Source organism: Haemaphysalis longicornis, unplaced genomic scaffold, assembly GCF_048455015.1.
Source record: "Haemaphysalis longicornis isolate Haplotype H1 unplaced genomic scaffold, Haemaphysalis longicornis Haplotype H1 scaffold_12, whole genome shotgun sequence".
Lineage (NCBI taxonomy): Eukaryota > Metazoa > Arthropoda > Arachnida > Ixodida > Ixodidae > Haemaphysalis > Haemaphysalis longicornis.
In genome coordinates this window covers 14097638-14115978 of record NW_027526225.1, presented here as the reverse complement: position 1 = coordinate 14115978, position 18341 = coordinate 14097638, and positions in this window count along the sequence as shown.

Below are 18341 nucleotides of genomic sequence, written 5' to 3'. Positions count from 1 at the left end.
CCGCACCGAAGTTTCATTCCCACCTCTTCTAACAACTGTCTTTTCAACAACTGTGAATAACTATGCTCGTTTCCTTGTGGTAGAGTCAGCTGACTCAGCAAGACCTGTCCCTTCCCTGTCTGTATTCATGGTTTTTAAATTCCTGCAGAACACAATAGGTGGAACGTATTAAGCTAAAAAGCTTAGGACGGGAGAAATCCTTGTAGAACTCCATGCCGAACAACAAGCCCGCACTCTTCTTGCACAAACCCGCATCCATGATGTGGATATCAGGGTCACACCCCACAGAGCCTCAACAGCTCCCAGGGTGTGATTTCTGAGGCCGATCTTCTTTCTTACGGAAACAGAGGCCGACCTGCTTGAAGGTTTAAAGGATCAGGGCGTCACAGCTGTGCGCCGCATCACGATGCGCAGGGATGATAACATAATCCCCACGAAACATATTATCCTGACCAAGGTGGCCGTCCTCACTTCCTGAACATATCAACGCAGGCTTCATTCGATGCTCCATTCGTCCTTACATTCCGAACCCGCGCCGCTGCTTCAAGTGCCAGCGGTTCGGCCACAGTACAACCTCTTGCCGCGGCAAACCAACGTGTGCGAAAGGCGCCGCGCAGGACCACCCCACCGACAACTGTAATTCTGACATCCTCACGTGCAAACTGCAGGGGCCCACATGCGGCCTACTCCAGGAAATGCCAAAAGTTCCAAATAGAAAAGAAAATAATCAATCTCAAGGTAACAGAAAACATCACCTTCCCAGAGGCGCGAGAGATGTTCGCCTCTTTTCCCCTGAGGAGGTACGCCGACGCTGCTCGCCGGGGGGTGGAGCGGCGCCTGGTTTCGGCGGGGACCCAGTACTGCGAGTCGGACTTGGACCCGCCTCAGCCCCTCCCCCCCCCTGGGTTGCCTTTGGGGGCCCAACCCGCCTCTGCACCGCTCGCTGAGCCAGCAGCGGTTGTGGAGACAACCACGTCTGGTGGGAGTGATACTGCATCCTCCACTTCCGCTCCACCGTCCCAAACCACATGCGAGGGCACGGAGATGGAGAGGGGGGAGCCAGCAGCAGTTTCCACCCCCACCGCATCGCCTGCGCCACCCGAGGTGTTTTTGAAACCCGCGGCAGTTGCGGGCAAGGAAAAGCGCGCCCCAAAGGGTCCGCGGTCCATGGTGTCTGATCCCTCATGCGCTCCGACGACATCCGAGGATGAAATGGACGTCGGACCATTCTTGTCTGCGGTGCACCACAAAGAACGCGTCCCGACGCCAAAGCCTCCCGACAAGCCAAAAAAGGCGAGAGTCACAGCCTCGAAAGATAACACACAAACATAAAGATACACACTCCAGTAGCTCTCACACTAAATAATTGGAACAGAAAACATAATTCAATGGAACTGTAGAGGCCTTCTTAAAAATCTTGACGATGTATGCGAAATACTGCATGCTAATCAGCCAAGTGTAATGTGTGTTCAGGAAACACATCTGAATTCCAAACACACAAACTTCTTGAACAGTTACCTGGTATACAGAAAGGACAGGGATGGCTGCACACACTCTTTTGGCGGTGTGGCCATAATCGTCTGGAAATCCTTAGCATGCCACCCTGTCACTTTAAACACTATCCTTGAGGCTGTAGCAATACGCTTAATAATATTTAATAGGTTAATAACGGTATGCTCCTTATACAGTCCTCCTGATGTTGCATTTTTGAGCTCTGACTTCGAGGCGCTGGTTGACCAGCTGCCCGAACCATACATTTTAACAGGCGACCTTAATGCTCACAATTCTCTTTGGGGCTCTTCTCGTACGGATGCCCGGGGTCGCCTGATTGAGAGGTTTCTTACATCCTCTGGAGCATGCCTTTTGAACAATAAACAGCCTACATACCATAACATAGAACACAACACATACTCATATCTTGACTTGGCTTTTGGCTCCGCAGTTCTCTTTCCTCTTCTCGAGTGGGGTGTGGGAACTGACCCATATGGCAGTGACCACTTCCCAACCTCACTAACATATATAGGTAAAGGCTCAAGCAGTTCATCTTCCCATAATAGGTTCAATGAAGCACGAGCTAACTGGAACACATTTACAGAGACATCGAAACTACGCTACACAACCATAAGACACCTACACGTAGATGACGCCGCTCAACTCGTCACGGCGCACATCCTCGACGTCGCCGAAAAGTCCATTCCCCACGCCTCTGGTGTCCCTCGCAACCAGCGGAGGCCGTGGTGGAATGAGGACTGTAGGCAAGCGCGAGAGGCCCAGAACAAGACGTGGGGTATCTTCCGTCGGTACCCCACGTCGGGAAACCTCCTCTTGTTCAAACGGGCCAAGGCATTCGGAAAACGTGTGTGCCGTGAGGCAAAAAGAGATAGTTGGCGCTCATTCATAACATCCATAAACTCACACACAGACACACGCAAGTTATGGACACGTATACGCAAACGCAAAGGACAAAAAACACACAGCCTGCCCCTGGTCAGTACAACAGGGGACACACTGGAAGACCAGGCTAATACACTCGCACAACACTTCCAACACGTGTCCAGTTCGGCACACTACACGAACACTTTCCTGAAGTATAAAGACTCTAGTGAAAAGCAGTCCCTACACGACAACAACAAATCACAGACTTCTTACAACTCCCTGTTTTCACTACATGAGCTGAGGGCAGCTCTGAGCACGTGTAAACCCTCAGCTTCAGGCCCAGACAACATCACATACACAATATTGCAACACTTACACGCAGACACACTCGCAACACTTCTACATCTATATAATACAATATGTCTTTCGGGGCACATTCCAAAGTCTTGGAGGGAGGCCATATTAGTGGCTCTTTTGAATAAGGCAAAGGACCCGTCGTCCCCCTCAAGTTACCGTCCTATAGCCCTCACGAGCTGCCTGTGCAAGCTCTTCGAGATGATGATCAATCGAAGGCTCGTGTACTTCCTTGAGTACAACGGTCTTCTCGAGGGCTGCCAGGCAGGCTTCAGGGCGGGGCGCTCCACCAATGATCAGCTTGTTGAGTTGGAATCCTATATAAAAGACGCCTTCATTCACAAACAGTTCTGCATTACAGTCTTCTTTGATATGAAAAAGGCCTACGAGACGGCATGGCGATAGGGCATCTTGAGTGACTTGAAGTGATTCGGTATTTCGGACAACATGCTTAGCACTCTTTCTCGCTACGTGTCTGAACGAACTTTCCGTGTAAGAATTGGTAGTGCTCTTTGTAATGTACATGTTCAGGAGAATTTCGTGCCTCATGGAGGTGTTTTGAGTTGAACACTCTTCATAGTGAAGATGAACTCACTCCGTAAGGCATTGCCACCAACCATTTCTTGTTCAGTTTATGTAGGTGATGTCCAAATATCTTTTAAATCATGTAACATGCCAATCTGTGAACGTCAAGTCCAGCTCGGCGTGAACAAACTTGCTGGCTGGGCGGACACAAACGGTTTTAAGCTGAACCCCGTAAAAAGTACTTGCGTTGTGTTCACCCGTGTTCGCGGGATCCATGTGGACCCTGACATTACTCTAAACGGCGTGTCGATTCCTGTAAAAAAGGAGCACAAGTTTTTAGGCCTAATATTCGAGAACAAACTAACATTTCTTCCACATCTGAAAATGTTTAAGGAAAAATGCCTAAAAACTATGAATATCCTTAAAGTCGTCTCTCATCAATCGTACGGTGCAGACAAGCAGCTACTGCTTCGTATTTATAGTGCACTGGTAGGATCTCGCTTGGACTACGGCAGCGTCGCATATGGGTCTGCAACGAAAATGGCACTTAAAATGCTTGACCCAGTTCTGCATTTGGGGCTTCGCCTTGCTTGTGGCGCTTTTCGCACCAGCCCTCTTGAAAGCCTCTATGCAGAGTGCCACAAATGGTCCCTGTATCACCAGAGGATATACACTGACTTGTTGTATGCCTCTGAAATCATGTCTCTGACAAATCATCCTCTTAACTTACCATTCATGATGCATCCTCACAGCAGGTCTTTTTAAACCGTCCATCTATGACCATGCCGTTCCCTCACAGAGTAAGAGCAGAAGCTTCTGAGCTAGCAGTGTCATTTTCATACATCCACAAGACATCCATCATTGATTTTATTGCACCATGGCAAGCCAGGGATGTTTCCTTTGACCTGTCCTTTTGTGCAGTTCGACAAAAACAGGGCACCAAGGGAAGCTATTAGGCAGCATTTCCTCTTCCTGCAGGATAAGTACCAGTGTGCAGAGTTTTACTCCCACGCATCAAAGATAGCTGATGCTGTGTCTTGTGCTGCGCACGGACCGACCTTTAACGGGGCAAAAAGAATGAACTCCCACAACAGCATTTTTACAGCTGAAGCACACGGCATTTTACTTATTTTAGATCACATTGTCCTACATCAAATTCCAAAGTACATATTGTTTACAGATTCTCTTAGTGTTGTACGTGCACTTTTGTCCAGAAAACGCTCAAAAAATTATGTAATCAATCTTGTTTTTAAGGTACTTATGGCGGCAGACGCATCAAGTCTAGAAATAATATGTTGGGTTCCTGGCCATTGTAGAATAGCCGGGAATGAAACCGCAGATGAAATGGCTACTCCTGCTACACTCTTGAATTCAGTGGGCATAGCAACACTGCCGTAGACAGATATGAAGCCACACATCAGACACCAACTTCACAACACATGGCAACACACTGGAGTGAACAGACAGATAACAAGTTACACGTAATAAAACCACACTTTGGACCATCCGCTACTGACTCACAAAACAGACACATTGATGTTACCTTAGCTAGGCTGCGGATAGGCCACGCACATGTAACACACTCACACCTGCTCACTAGCTCTCCAAGACCTAGGTGTAGCAGGTGTGGGGAGGGCCTTTTCGTATTCAACATGCTAATCACATGCAAGGCACTTGACACAACAAGACACAGACATTTCAAGGAACTATACAGACAACACATTCCGCTACACCCTTCCTTGTTTTTGGGTGACAATGCCATGGTCTCTGTGCAACGCGTTTTTAAATATTTGTCTGATGTTAACTTTTTAAACCTCATTTCCTATCATGCATAATCAAAACTGGCCCTATACACCAGCCATCATCATTTCCGTTGATTGATTTTACTGTTATTCTAGCTTTAGTAGCCACAATTTTCTTTTAGATACTTTTGTTTGGCGCTCTTTGCCCCAGCTGGTCTTGCGCCAAAAAAACTCCAACCATCATCATCATCAGTCATGGATCTGCCTCAGGAGCTTCGCCAAAAGCGTTGGATTTTTAATTGTAAACAATAACCTACGTCCAGATGAGCGGGGAGAGAGAGAGAATAAACTTTATTTAAGGCGGCCCATGTCGGGGCTGCCGGAAATGGGGTTTTGGTGGGCCTGGAATGCGTTCAGGCGCCAATTCCGCAGGTGTCACAGCCCCACACGTGGGCAATGTGCCGGGCGAGGCGAGGCCAAAGAATGGGGCGAAGATCAGGTGGAGGAGTGGCCCAGATTTCCCACGAGTATGGAATGTGGGATGGTAAAAGGTGTGGATGAAGAAAGTGAGGTGATCGCCCGGCGCGAGGACAAGTTCAGTAAGTGTGTTTAACGTCTGGATAGGCACCACACACCTGAGAGTGGGGCGTGCCATCTCGGGTCAGTATATAGTGAAGAACTAGGTCACAAGGGAGGGAGAGAGTCTGAGCATGGCGGACGTAGGTGCCTTCGCGGCGTGTGAGGTCAGAAGTTGGAGGAAGAAGATTGCGGCGAGAACTGCGAGGGAAGTGCTTTATGGTTTCGGTTCTGGCCGGTGAGAATCCGGCTTCCGGAAGCAAACGCTTACGTGCATCCCCCCACGGAGATATGCAAGCTCTGTGCAACTGAAATTATTTTCCGTCCCCTTCCCCCGCGACGTGCAAAATTTTGAACAAGAAGCAACGAAGCTTTTTCAACGTATTATGATACGATTTAGACGACCATTTTGTCCATCCATTCAAAATTTTTCAGGAGGAAAAAGAAAACCGCGTTGATCTCCTTGTCATCAACGATCACTTTGTCCTGATTATTCACTTCTCGGGCCTGTTTGCAGACAAGCGCTTGCAGCGGGATCGCTGCAAGCGCTGCATCCAGGCCTTCGAGATGCAGAGCACGTACGAGAGGTTCGTTACTAAGGCTATGTTCGGACTACCGAAGCAAAAGCCATATCATGATTCATGGACGTAAAAAAACAGTGTGTCACGCAGTTCGGTTGGCTGAGCCGTGAAATGACGCCATTCTTTAAAGTTATTACGACACCTGCGGCAACAGTCAGAACCCGGCGTGAGGCTTAACGTAAGGATAGTTGGGTACACATTATTGACACTAAAAACAGCGCGAATCTGTGGACGGCAGAAGTGGTAAACTAGAGTGGGGCGACCAACTCTAGAAAGATTTATTACCAGAGACAAAATACACGGGAAACACGGAACACACTGGACGCAAGCATGCGCCCTTTCAAGGATAAGATATCGCACCAACTGTGCAAGTAAAGCTTGCATCAATGATAAAACATTCAAACTCGAAGCGACAAGCCTGCTATGTAGTACAAGTCATATTAAACTGGGTAGATATGATGCCTCTCGTTCTAAAAGTGCTATCGGTGGTGTGCTTACGCACTGCTCCCCCCGAATGCCAATCACTGAGACCTCCAACGTTCTACGGGAGCGAGCGTTTCGATAGCGTTTCAAAATGCGCGTTTCTTTCAACCTGGGGTGGCACTCACTTTTCTTGCATTTCTTGCAATGTATAGCAAGATTGCTGCCCGTTGCCCTACGCATAGTGTAAGCATGTTCTCTAAGGCGCTCATTTACGCATCTACCAGTCTGGTCCACGTACAGTTTTCCGCATGAAAGTGGGATTTCGTACACAACCCTGTCCGCACATTTCACATACTGGGTTTCATGCTTCTTCTCACATATGGCTCTTGGGCCCTGGTTGTTATTTACCTTGGCGCACAGAGACACCAGTTTGTTGGGACACACAGAGACGCCCCATGAACGTAGGGTATGGTGTTTAGGCGGCCCTTAGTTCTTATTGAGACCGCTTTGTTACCATGCTAGTGTTGACCATTCTCAGGACGTTTTCTCTGGATCTGCGCAAACAGCAAACCGGATATCCTGCCTCACTGAGTCTTGTGATTTGGCTGTCTATTCTTCTCGTCATGATGTGCGGACACCTTCTTGCTGTGTTCTGCGTCGCCGCAACAGCAATGTCACGTTTCACCAATTTTGTGGGCCAAGTTGAATGGCAGTAGACTTTTTTGCGATCTTCGAGCGTATTCCCAACACACATGAGGCACGCGATAAGTCACTTCTGACTCGAGAAACCTCAAATTCTCTCCTTCTGGCATTTCAGTAGTCAGGACTAACGTCGTGAGAACAGTCGAGAATGTCTCTTGAAAATCCGTTTCTTGCCTGGAAAGGCCAGCATGTTCTTCAAACGCCATCAGAAAATCATTGAAGCAGCGAAAGGTCTTTAATGGCCAAATTCTGAAGTGAGTATTGCAAACGCCTGTCGAAGAGAGCCAGTAGCAAATCACTGAGCACTGGGGCAATAGACGAGCCAATGCACACCCCCTTTTTTGATGTACAGCTTGTCGTTGTGAGAAACAAAAGTGGAGAGTAACTAGAAAGCTAATCCTTCCAGGAATGCTTTCGTGCTGATGCCGCATACGGTTTGGCACCTGCTGTTCCCGAAACAATAGATGGCCTCACTCACACCATTTATCCAAGACCAAGGGATGAGGAAGGGAGTAATACATATTTTTGAGGTCCACCGATAAGCCATTCAGAATAACTGAGGGTTGCGTCACAAGGAAGTTTGAGACGGCTCTGGGGCACAGCACCATGCAAGGATGCTCTACCGGCAGTCTTGAGATAGAAGATTGGAGGAATCGCCCAAAGGCATTTTGCCACGCATATCTTTCAGTGACTATGTCCCTAAACGGGCACGTCCCCTTTTTAGTCTTGGCGCTGAAGAAGCATTTCAGGTGTGAACCTTTGCTCTTTTCGATTGAAGTAGCCAGCCTGCGTAACTCGTGAGTCTCACAGAACCGGATAGCATCCTTGTTGGCTCTTTCAGACTTTTCTCCTGACAAAGGCTTTCAAGCATTTTCCCTGGCAGCAGTCTATTTTGTCGCTTATCCGTCCCAATTTATGTGCTGTTTCTTAGCGTCAAAAAAGGCACGTTAGTTACGGTAGGGGTCAGAAGCCGGAAAAGATTACTTATCCAAATGCAGGAAACGATCCAATCCTCAAATTCTACAGCCCTCATCAGACTGAGCCATCCCCAATTTTCGGGGTATTCGACTTTGAAGCTATTGTAGAGTCTTCTGAAGGGCGAAGACACGTGTCTTCACTCTGCTGTCTTCTAACTGTGCGGACCGGTCATGTCAAAATTCTTGACCAGTTTCTGTACCGAGTTGTGGACTGCGTTAAACAATTCAGTCAGCTACTCAATCGAGTAGCCAAAATTATCCCCAAAGAAGACAAGGGTTTCAATCTCTTAATGCAAATGACTTCTTCACACGCCGAGCAACAGGCATCGGTTACCCATTTTGCGGTGTGCAAGGAATCGCTCACCAAAAAGAATAAGGTTAGGCATCATGACCACGCCACGGACGGTTTCAGGGCAAGCCTTTGTAAGAGATGTAGCATCTTGCGTAGACAAAGATCCTCCCTTCCTCTCGTCTGTCATAATCTATCGTACGACTTCTCTTTCATTCATCCCCCCACCGATCGCTTTGATTGCGGCAAGGTCAACATTTTCGCAAGCAACATCGTATCAAAAAAGTTAACGCTATACACATCGGTCCATTGCAGATGATCGAATGATTGGCCTTTCTAGTCGCAAGTCTGACACGCTCGCACAAAATTTGAATCAAATGGGATCCAATTCTTTAGCTGCCGAAGATGAGTGTATCCGGAAATCTTTTGGGCCGGAAGCCGATGTGCTACGATTATATGGACTACTTTTCGCGGTACGATGAACCCGAACTGCCGGCCAGGAAAGCATTTTACAATCGCTTCAATTACGAACATTTTTCCGCGGATGACAACGCACGCGCGCGACGGGTATTCTCGATCTGTACGTGCAAGACGCTGGGTGATTACAGTGACTTGTACATGAAGGTCGACTGCCTCCTTTTAAGTGACGTCTTGGGGCATTCCCGGCTGTACACCTATGACACACACAGCCTCGATCCGCTTGATTTTCTTAGTTTGCAATCACTTCGCTGGGCGTGCGCGCTGAAAATGTTTAAAATATTTTGGAGCTTCTCTTCAAACCAAACATTTTTTTTAGAAAGGGCTGCGCCGAGGCGTATGCCAGGCATCAGCTTGACATGTTGTAGCGAATGATCCTGAGAGCCACAACTTTAACCCCCAGGAAAAATCTGGCCCTTCCTCTCATTTGATGCAAACGCTCTTTACGGTTTATGCATGCAGCAACCCTCCCCTTTGCCAATCTCCGCTTTTTTTGAAAAGAGGCAGTGGCGAACTATGATTTGGAGCGGACGGTGCAGGTCAAGCAGCAAAGCTTTGTGTTATAAGTAGACCTCGAATATCTTCAAGAGTTGCATGCGTCGCATTCAAGCTTCCCTCTTGCTCCCGATATACTTACTGTTCCCTACAAGATATTGCGCCGTATCAGAAACAACTGGTGCTGCTTTTTGAGCTTCCACGCAATGCTTCGGATAATAGGCTCTTGTTTACGCTATTTGGCAAGGAAAAGTGCATTTTCTACCATTAAAATTTGAAACAGCACGTTGAACTGAAAACGCGGGTGACTAAAATTCTCCTAATTATCGCCTTTCCTTCGGCACTATATAGAGCAGAATAACCCCTTTCGGCAGCAGGCTACCAATGCCTTTGAAAAGAACCAGTGAAAATTGTTAATGAATTCGTTGTGACTTGAGACGCTGCGAACCCGCCGGCGTTTTACCGAGCTCCGCCTTTGCACAAGAAAGGAGCAGTTCTCCAAGGCGTTGCAGAAGCTCAACCTCATCCAGCTGCTCATTCTCAGCGAGAATGTGGTGCTTCGTCAGTCCGCAATTACCTCTTTGCAATTTGAGCCACCACTCTGTCGTGGCTTTCTCATTATGGAACTCTCTAAACTACATATGTACCTTATGTTCTATCACAAAGCCCGGCCTGCTCCTCCCGGCGCAACCATTGTGTACACAGACACTGACACTTCCATATCAAAGGCGCCAACATTGACCCGAAGCTTGCCTCCTTTTCCTTTGGCCTTGCACCTCCTCCTACCCCAGTGACCACCCGCTTTTCTCGGCGCGCACCCAAATGCGTATTGGAGTGTTCAAAACTAAATTCCCAACGATACAGTTCTCGACTTTGCAGTACTGAAGTCAAAATCATACTCTTAATTTCCGGTCTAAAGTAATCTATAATCAGGGAAAAGCGTTAAAAAATGCGGCACCAGGAGACTGACGTAAGAATTGTACGTCAACTTCTTGCAGACAAGCAGCTTCCATCGGCGGCTCTAATACAGCATTGTTGGAGGAAGTAATGTAACTTTATCTGTAACTTCTCGAATCATTGCCCTAAATCTATTTAGCAACAAAATATTCATCGTGGGTGATGACATCACCAGCTTCCCCTTCGGTTACTGCCCTCCCGGCTGATAAGTGTGTGAATATGTGCAAAAAGCAAATATTGTAATAAACATAATTGTTGTATAAAATATAAATACCGTAGATTGTGTTTGTCTGTGCCGTTTTTAGGGGCGAAGCTCCTCTCGCTCGGGCCATGTCCCGTTCCTCGTTGCTGCTGTAGACGGCACGGCACATTAATGGTGATTGTGGCAGGATCCCCCTAGGGATTGGCCAACCAGAGATTGGCCGAAGAGGGCAAAACGTTCAACGCGTTCGCTGCTACCCAACAAGGAGAAGAGGAAGAAGAAGAGTTTGTCCTTCGTCGCCTGCGAGCTGAAGACACGTACCGGGGGTACGTGTCTTGAAGGGGACGGCCAAGGTGGCTAAAATGTCACACACCGAATTCGCCAACTCACCCATGGACATTCTCATCGTCCAAAACAACCCGTACATAACCACCACAAACATCGACGTCTTCGACGGGCTTGTCAACGGAGTGGTGGAAAGATTGAAGTGTCGAATCTTTATATGATGTGCGGGCGAATGTTTCATGGTTTTACCGATAAGCATTTTTGCTTCGCCCCTCTCATCATCATTCACTTCGTGGAGATGGCGGACGTTTTTTGTACACAGCTTCACGAATCGAAGAGAAATATATTTTTTTCGCCAGCTAATCCTGAGTTTCTTGCATTTAGCGTCAAATAATCAATTTTGGGCACAAGAAACATGGGTGTCTGGTTCGACTTCCTTTTCTACAGCGCTGACACCTTGAGGCTACAGATAGAGAGAGAATAAACGTCTTTATTAGCAAGGTAGTTCTTGCGCTGTAAGATGCGACTTGTGACCACTTTTCATCTAAATTAGGAGTAAGGCAATGCAGCAGCAGCCCTGCCTTAATCGAGGGGTGTTGGACTTGACAGCGCTAAGGGCGGCAATCAAGATTCACTCGCCGATGTCATACCGAGTAAACCTACTGGATGCAGCGTCTACCGCAGAATGTACACGCACAGCGACAATGCAGCACGATTGGACTGCGCTATGCCCGTAAGCACGGATGCGTGTCGACACTTGCAGACTGTCACTTAATTCTTCCAAGAGGATTGTAGTTTCAGTTTTAGATGTAACGCATCTCTTTCACCCGCGTTGTCCATGCATGCATGCATCCTTCCATCCATCCGGCGTCGTCGTTATCCGCGCCCTCCCCCATTCTCCTCGCCGCGCCAGCTGCGCTCTCCGCCGCTCTCACCGCAGCGTTATCTGCGGGTTAACGCTCGCTCCTCGCAATGCCAGCTGTGCGTCGGCATGCGCTAGCGCTCGGTTAACGCATGCGCATGCGCTGCTCTCTCTCTCATTCCCCTCATCGTTATGCGGCGGTATAAAACGCGGTACCTGCGCCGCTCCACTCCGTCGTTCCAGCGCCGGTGCTCCGATGTCCAACGCTGCTTTGAATGGAGACTAACAACAACGAATTACGCCCACCTCCCCTCGCAGGAACCCCGTAGTAGACTGAAATGCATCGTACGCGTTCACGGCACGTTTCACGCGATGGGAGAATCAACCCAACGGAAATGCCGAGGGAAACCCACAATGCGTCGCATCTACACAGGGTTCCCGCGAGGGGAGGTGGGCGTAATTTTTTTCTTCAGTATCAGAAAAAGCTGCGCACTTTGGGAAATGAGAGTTAAGAATCTGTACAGTCAAAGAAACGCTCCGTGCGGCTTTAATATTAGATTACATATAATTTTTTCCTGTTCTTTTTATTGCCGACATATATTTTGAGCTTTTCTTCTAGGATGCACGTCGTACTAACAAATATACATAGCTTGCATGTGACGTCCCCACAGCCCTTTCTGGAGTACCGCTCTCCGCTTTCCCAGTGCTACTCGAGATCGGAGGGGGAGATAAGTTCACGGCCTTCCACCGTGCAAGCGGTGCTCCAAGATGGCTGCTTCAGTGACGTCAGTGCAAGCTATGTATAGTGGAAGCAGCAATACATGGGTGCATTGATGCTGCTCCGCTTCTCAACAACCTGAAATTAGCCGTTCATTTGGGGCATGCAGTGTGTCCTTCAACGGCACCGACCGTGGCAACGGCCCAGCGGTATTCGGTAACATGTGTCTGCAGCGCTGTGACCTCATAGTTCTCAAAAAAATTTCAAATACCCCCTTCATTTCCAGACATTCACAACGAGGTAATAACGGCAGCGCCCATTAAAACTGCGCAGTGGTATAATCAGTAACTTGCCTGCAACGCCGCCCCGCCACTTTCGAATTAGCCGCTCATATCCCAGCATTCCACGCTGCCTAACACGGGTGGCGTCAGTGGCAACGGCACAGCCCAAGCATCACCTACAATTCCTCATCATGAATCACAGCGCGCCTCTCTGGAGCAATGGCTTCCGTGCCCGACTCGTAACCTTAGTATAGTGAACTAGAGTATTCTAGTTCACTATAACCAGGGGGGTAAAGCGAGCTTCGAGACCGTACGAATCGTGGGCACTGACCTGATACAATTCCCATGGTTGCAGATCAATTGTATTCAGCCTTCTAAAAAGTTGTTCCGTAACTATTTGACTAAAACAAAGAACTGAAGCAAAATAGTTACAAATATTAGCCTCAGTAATTAAAACTAGCTTTATAAAAAACTGTTAGTGTAATTAAGCTCTAATTAGCGGAGAAAGAGTAAGGGCGTAGTTGAGTTTTGGTTTCGATTTTCTTTAAGTGTGCTAGGAGGTGGCGAGGCCCTTGCGCCTTACTTGCGCAGTGTGTGTGTGCAGTCTCCAGCTCAGATCTGCGTGCGCGCCAAATGTGTACAACTTTTACAACTCGGATGCACGCGCTGAGCAAGTGCCTCCCCGGGCGCTTGCTAGGCTGTTTAAGCACCCTATCTATTGCCCCTGAACTGACGCCGGAACAGCGATTCCGATCTGACCTTGACTACCGCAATTTCACTACAGGCCACGGAGTGGCAGCCAGCGATCGTTCTCGTTGGAAGAGAAATAAAAGGAGCTTTTATAATCGTTCGGTTCCAGTTGTTTTGTTCATAACTTCTTCCAGCTCTTCGTGCTTCGAACTTTTGCGCACACGTTCGTGAAGGTAGAACGAAAAAATAGGTAACTAAATGCGGTTTCTTTTTTAATCAGTCACAATAAATCAATAAGACAATGTTCTCTCCTCGCGCACTCTGTGCGGTACATTACTGCCCATTCAGTCACGCAAGCTTTTCCTTTGAAGTGGTGGAAAGCAGCTAGGACTGTATTTCGCGTACTCCCTTGACATGCACTCTTCCACTCCGTTGGCCTGCGATGGACCGCGCTCTTTCGTTCCTGTGCTTCAAAGCGCCGCGACTCACAGGCAATATCAGCGTTGGCCCATGCGATGTTTTGTGTGTGTGTGCGTGCGTGCGTGCGTGCGTGCGTGCGTGCGTGCGTGCGTGCGTGCGTGCGTGCGTGTGTGTGTGTGTGTGTGTGTGTGTGTGTGTGTGTGTGTGTGTGTGTGTGTGTGTGTGTGTGTGTGTGTGTGTGTGTGTGTGTGTGTGTGTGTGTGTGTGTGTGTGTGTGTGTGTGTGTGTGTCAATAAAGATTTTACATTGACCTAATCCACAGTCAAAATGTCACAGAAAGGCAAATAAAGCGGCAAAGCGCAAAAATGAACGGAGATCATACGGAGATTCATTTTTCTGTGCGCACAGTACGGATCAGCTGACTCCTTGGCGTCCTCGCGCATGCGATCAGTCGCATTCGAGCTTGCGCGCAAGTGTTGTGTGAGCGTTGCCACATCTTGCTCAAATAGTCTCAGTACATATAAGTCACACGTACGCTACACGGAAAACACGTCGGTTACCTACCCACTGGAGATACTACGCAATGGCTGTCGACGCCACCTACACAAAATCCGCCTGGCCAGTGGTCCGCCATGTTAAAATTAATCCCGGCATGCTTCGCTAGCCGGACGCGGAAACGCCACAGTAGCCCGTTGCCAGATTACAACCCATCGCTTTCGCCGTTTTTAGTAAGCAAAAGCTCAGCTGGCAACCTTCAAATCGTTGTATCATGTCTGCCACTGTGTGTCGTACGGTACCAATGCATTGGCTCAACGGCGCGCTTTCCCTCTAGAGTCAGTATATTATCTCTATGACTATAACCTTAGAGTCCGTGGCTCGATCCCTGGCGAGCGAAAAGTAACGATATTTCACAGCGTCTCGTCGCACTGAGCAGGCCGCCTACATTAATTACATCATCGGTCACGTGAACGGGTAAGTAATCAATTAGTTACGACGGTGTTAATCCGAAACTACATCTGTGCGACATCTGGACAGACGACGCTACTTCTCTCCAAAGGGGACGCTATCGTCGGCGAGCTTCTCCGAGTCGTTCATAGATGGTGTAAGAAACTCTATCGCGCTGGCCAAAATTGAATTGGCCGCGATCTGGTTTCGAATTTCCCGTGCTAGGTCGATGATGATGACTGCTGTAACGTAGAGGTGACGTAGCTTCTTGCTGTGACGTAGGTGGTCAGGAGGTGCGCAGACTGATACAGCTTTCCACAATTGACGGATAAATGAGAAGACCATTAGGAACTTCGGAAACGGCGGGTATATATACCTATAAAAAGCATAAAAAGCACTGTCTCTCTGACCGACTGACTTATCAACACCCAATCAAAACTGCAAAATCTACACACTTTAATTTTCGGGAGTGGATATTTATCCTGGATTAGTACTTCACCTAGGTACACCTTTCAGAAATTACACTCGAACCTGAAGAAAAGGCAAACATTTTGTTTTTGAACATTCGTGATCCTCTCGTTGGTCCGTTGAGATATTGAAGTGAGTTTATCTTACTTATCGAGCCAGTAAAAATCTCCAAAACTCTTTGACTGCCTCCATTTCTTATAAGGGGCGGTCCGCGAACGAAACGCCGACGCACATTTTGTAGGTTTCTCGAAGTGTGTTTTCGGATATATTACATGTGCCGTCCAACTCCCCTGCAGCATCCCTCTGGAGTGCATCACACCTTCCCCGCCCACCGAGAAAGTCGTCGGCCTACGGGCGGATGGTAAAATCTTAATCTTCCCACACAGACGATGTCACTCTGACGACAGAGTGGAACCACGCTGTGGTCGATGTTTTAGATAACCGTAAAGATCTTCCTAAAACTGTATAAAAACCTTTCATTTTAGCGCCGAGTTAACCACGGTTCGGCTGCCACGGCGTCGCTTATAAAACGCATTCTCCCGCTAAGAGGTCTGAAGGAAGACACTTCCTGTAGTGAATGAACCTATTTTTATGATACACCAGGGAATTGCTTCCTGCATTTACGCGAGCAGTGTTAGAGAGAATACGAGGTTAAGGTGGTGTGCCATTCATGAGAAAACAAGGTCGGTAGCCGGTGACCTCGCCTGGTGTTTTTTTGTACTCTACGACGTCTGTGAAGGGGTGTCTGGTTTTCAGGGTTCGTCGTGGATCTGTAGCGGAGGCGAGCTACTATCGACTGATTAGTGCATTCGTTTACGCCATTACACTGCGGTAGTTTTGAACCTGTGAAAATTTGATATATGTTTTTGAGTTTCACGAACTGCTTAAAATTGTACTCATAACAGGTCCCATTCCGGGGTGCAAAAGCCCGCAGATAACGAGTGGCATTATCAACGGCCAAGCGAATAATCCTTCTGGAGAACCGTAGTTCGCAAAACATCCGATGTTCTCTATTGCCAGAATTAAAATGGTTATTACCCCAGTCGTAGTGGATTAATTAACCGAGACGATTGGTCTTCGCCTTCTTGCAGTGCCGACAAGTGTCAGTGGCGAACGTAGTTTAAAACGTCGTTGATGATGATGGGTCCATAGTGTTTATGCTCTGGCTTTATTTTATCACTGAATATTCCTCTCTCACCTAATATTTGGAGATAGTTCACCAGCTTTTCTTAGTTTGTCTTTTGACAGAAATCACACGCTGCTTGTTTTCATTATTTACAGTGGACAAACACCACAAGCTGCCTCCTCGGTGCTGCTAGGATTGTGTCCCCCTGTTACGGATGGCATTTATATCGCTGATAGTTGATAGTTGATACGCTGCTTACAAGTTAAATGACACTGCCACACATGGCTGTGATCGTTACCGCCAATGGCATTCGACCTCCTTTTATAATTGTCGGATTTTCTATCCAAGTCATTCCGTGTGGCTACTCTTTATGCTACTGCTCAATTCCAAGTTGCTGCACTGCTCCTTGATCAAGAAGACGGACTTTGTGAAGTGACTGAGCCTCGTTTACCACAAGCCGGTAAATTTGGGTCAATGATTGCTCCCGATTTACTGCCCCCAAAAAACCCAAGTCCTTCAACATTTGTATGTTCCTTTACCAACATTTCCGATTCTGGACCATCCGCTGGGCCATCTTCTCTTGTGACGCATCGCGTAAACACCGGCGGCGCCTACCCGGTGCACAGACGGCCCTACCGCGTGTCATAAGCTTGACGTCAGTTCATTTAGAAAGAAGTAGATGAAAGGTTCCGCACGGACACTGTTGAACCGTCCTGCAGCCCCTGGGCATCACCTGTGGTGCTAATAAAGAAAAAGGACTGGGCCTGACGCTTCTGTCGAATATCGTCAGCTAAACAAGGCCACCAAACGAGATGTATACGCTTTCCCCGCACCACACCAAAGATGTTAGTATATGACGGAATAACAATAATGCCGCAAGCAATGTGTGATGTAGGGAACCATTTTGAACACCGAAGTCGCGATTTCTCCTTGACCCCGCAGTGGCCAAAAGCGTATTAAGCCGTCTGAAAAAGAGGTGACCATAGAGCAACGAGAATGCAGACCGATGGGAACGCTCTGGATACCACTATGGAATTTCATTTTCAGTGATGTACAGACTTTGTCATAATTTTCTAGGTCGCGGCTCCCGTGGCCGAGTAAGCTTGCGGCAGAGAAGGGACGCCGTGATCGCAGCTGCAGACTGGTGGCGCTGCTAAAGACACTGAGGAGGAGGAGGAGAAGAAGCTAGAAGATTAGAAGCAGACTCAGATTACAAGTGTACGAGTTAGTGGAGGAAATAAAAAGCGAAAGGCAACAGCGAGATGTGCTAGAAGAAAAGCTGGCGCCGCTAGAAAGCGCACGTGTGACGAGGCATGCCAACCCGGAAAGCAATGGCGTACGTACGCCGAGTGGCAAGCGCACTATGTGTGCCCGCCACGTGGCGGAGAGACCCGAGTCCAGGGCCGCCTCGCATGAGGCAGCTGGCGGACTTGACAGCGCTGCTTACGGAGAGGAGCCTAACGCTGTCATTGAAGAAGAGAAGGGGTCGCCGCCGGGAAGAGTTATGCAGAAACTATCAGCGTGGAGGCCCCGGCGGCAAAAACATCTGCGCAGCTAAAAGAACCGAGGGAGCGTCGAGTCTCCATTGTGGTAGATTCGGACATGGGAAGGGTGGAGCAGGTAATTACAAAGAGGGTAGGAGAGGACCCGAGAGTTAAGACCAGCACGCTCTCCGAAAAGGCTGTTAGCGTAGTGATGGCGAAGGCGAAACAGCAGGGGTGAGACACAACGACAGACAAGCAGCTAGTGGTGATATTGGGAGGAGTAAGCGACGTGTTTCAGGGAAGAAGACGAGGCATAGCGAAGCAGGTGGCCAAGGGGTCAGTGAACTTGACAGACAATAACAGCGCTTAAACGGGACGCAAGAAAG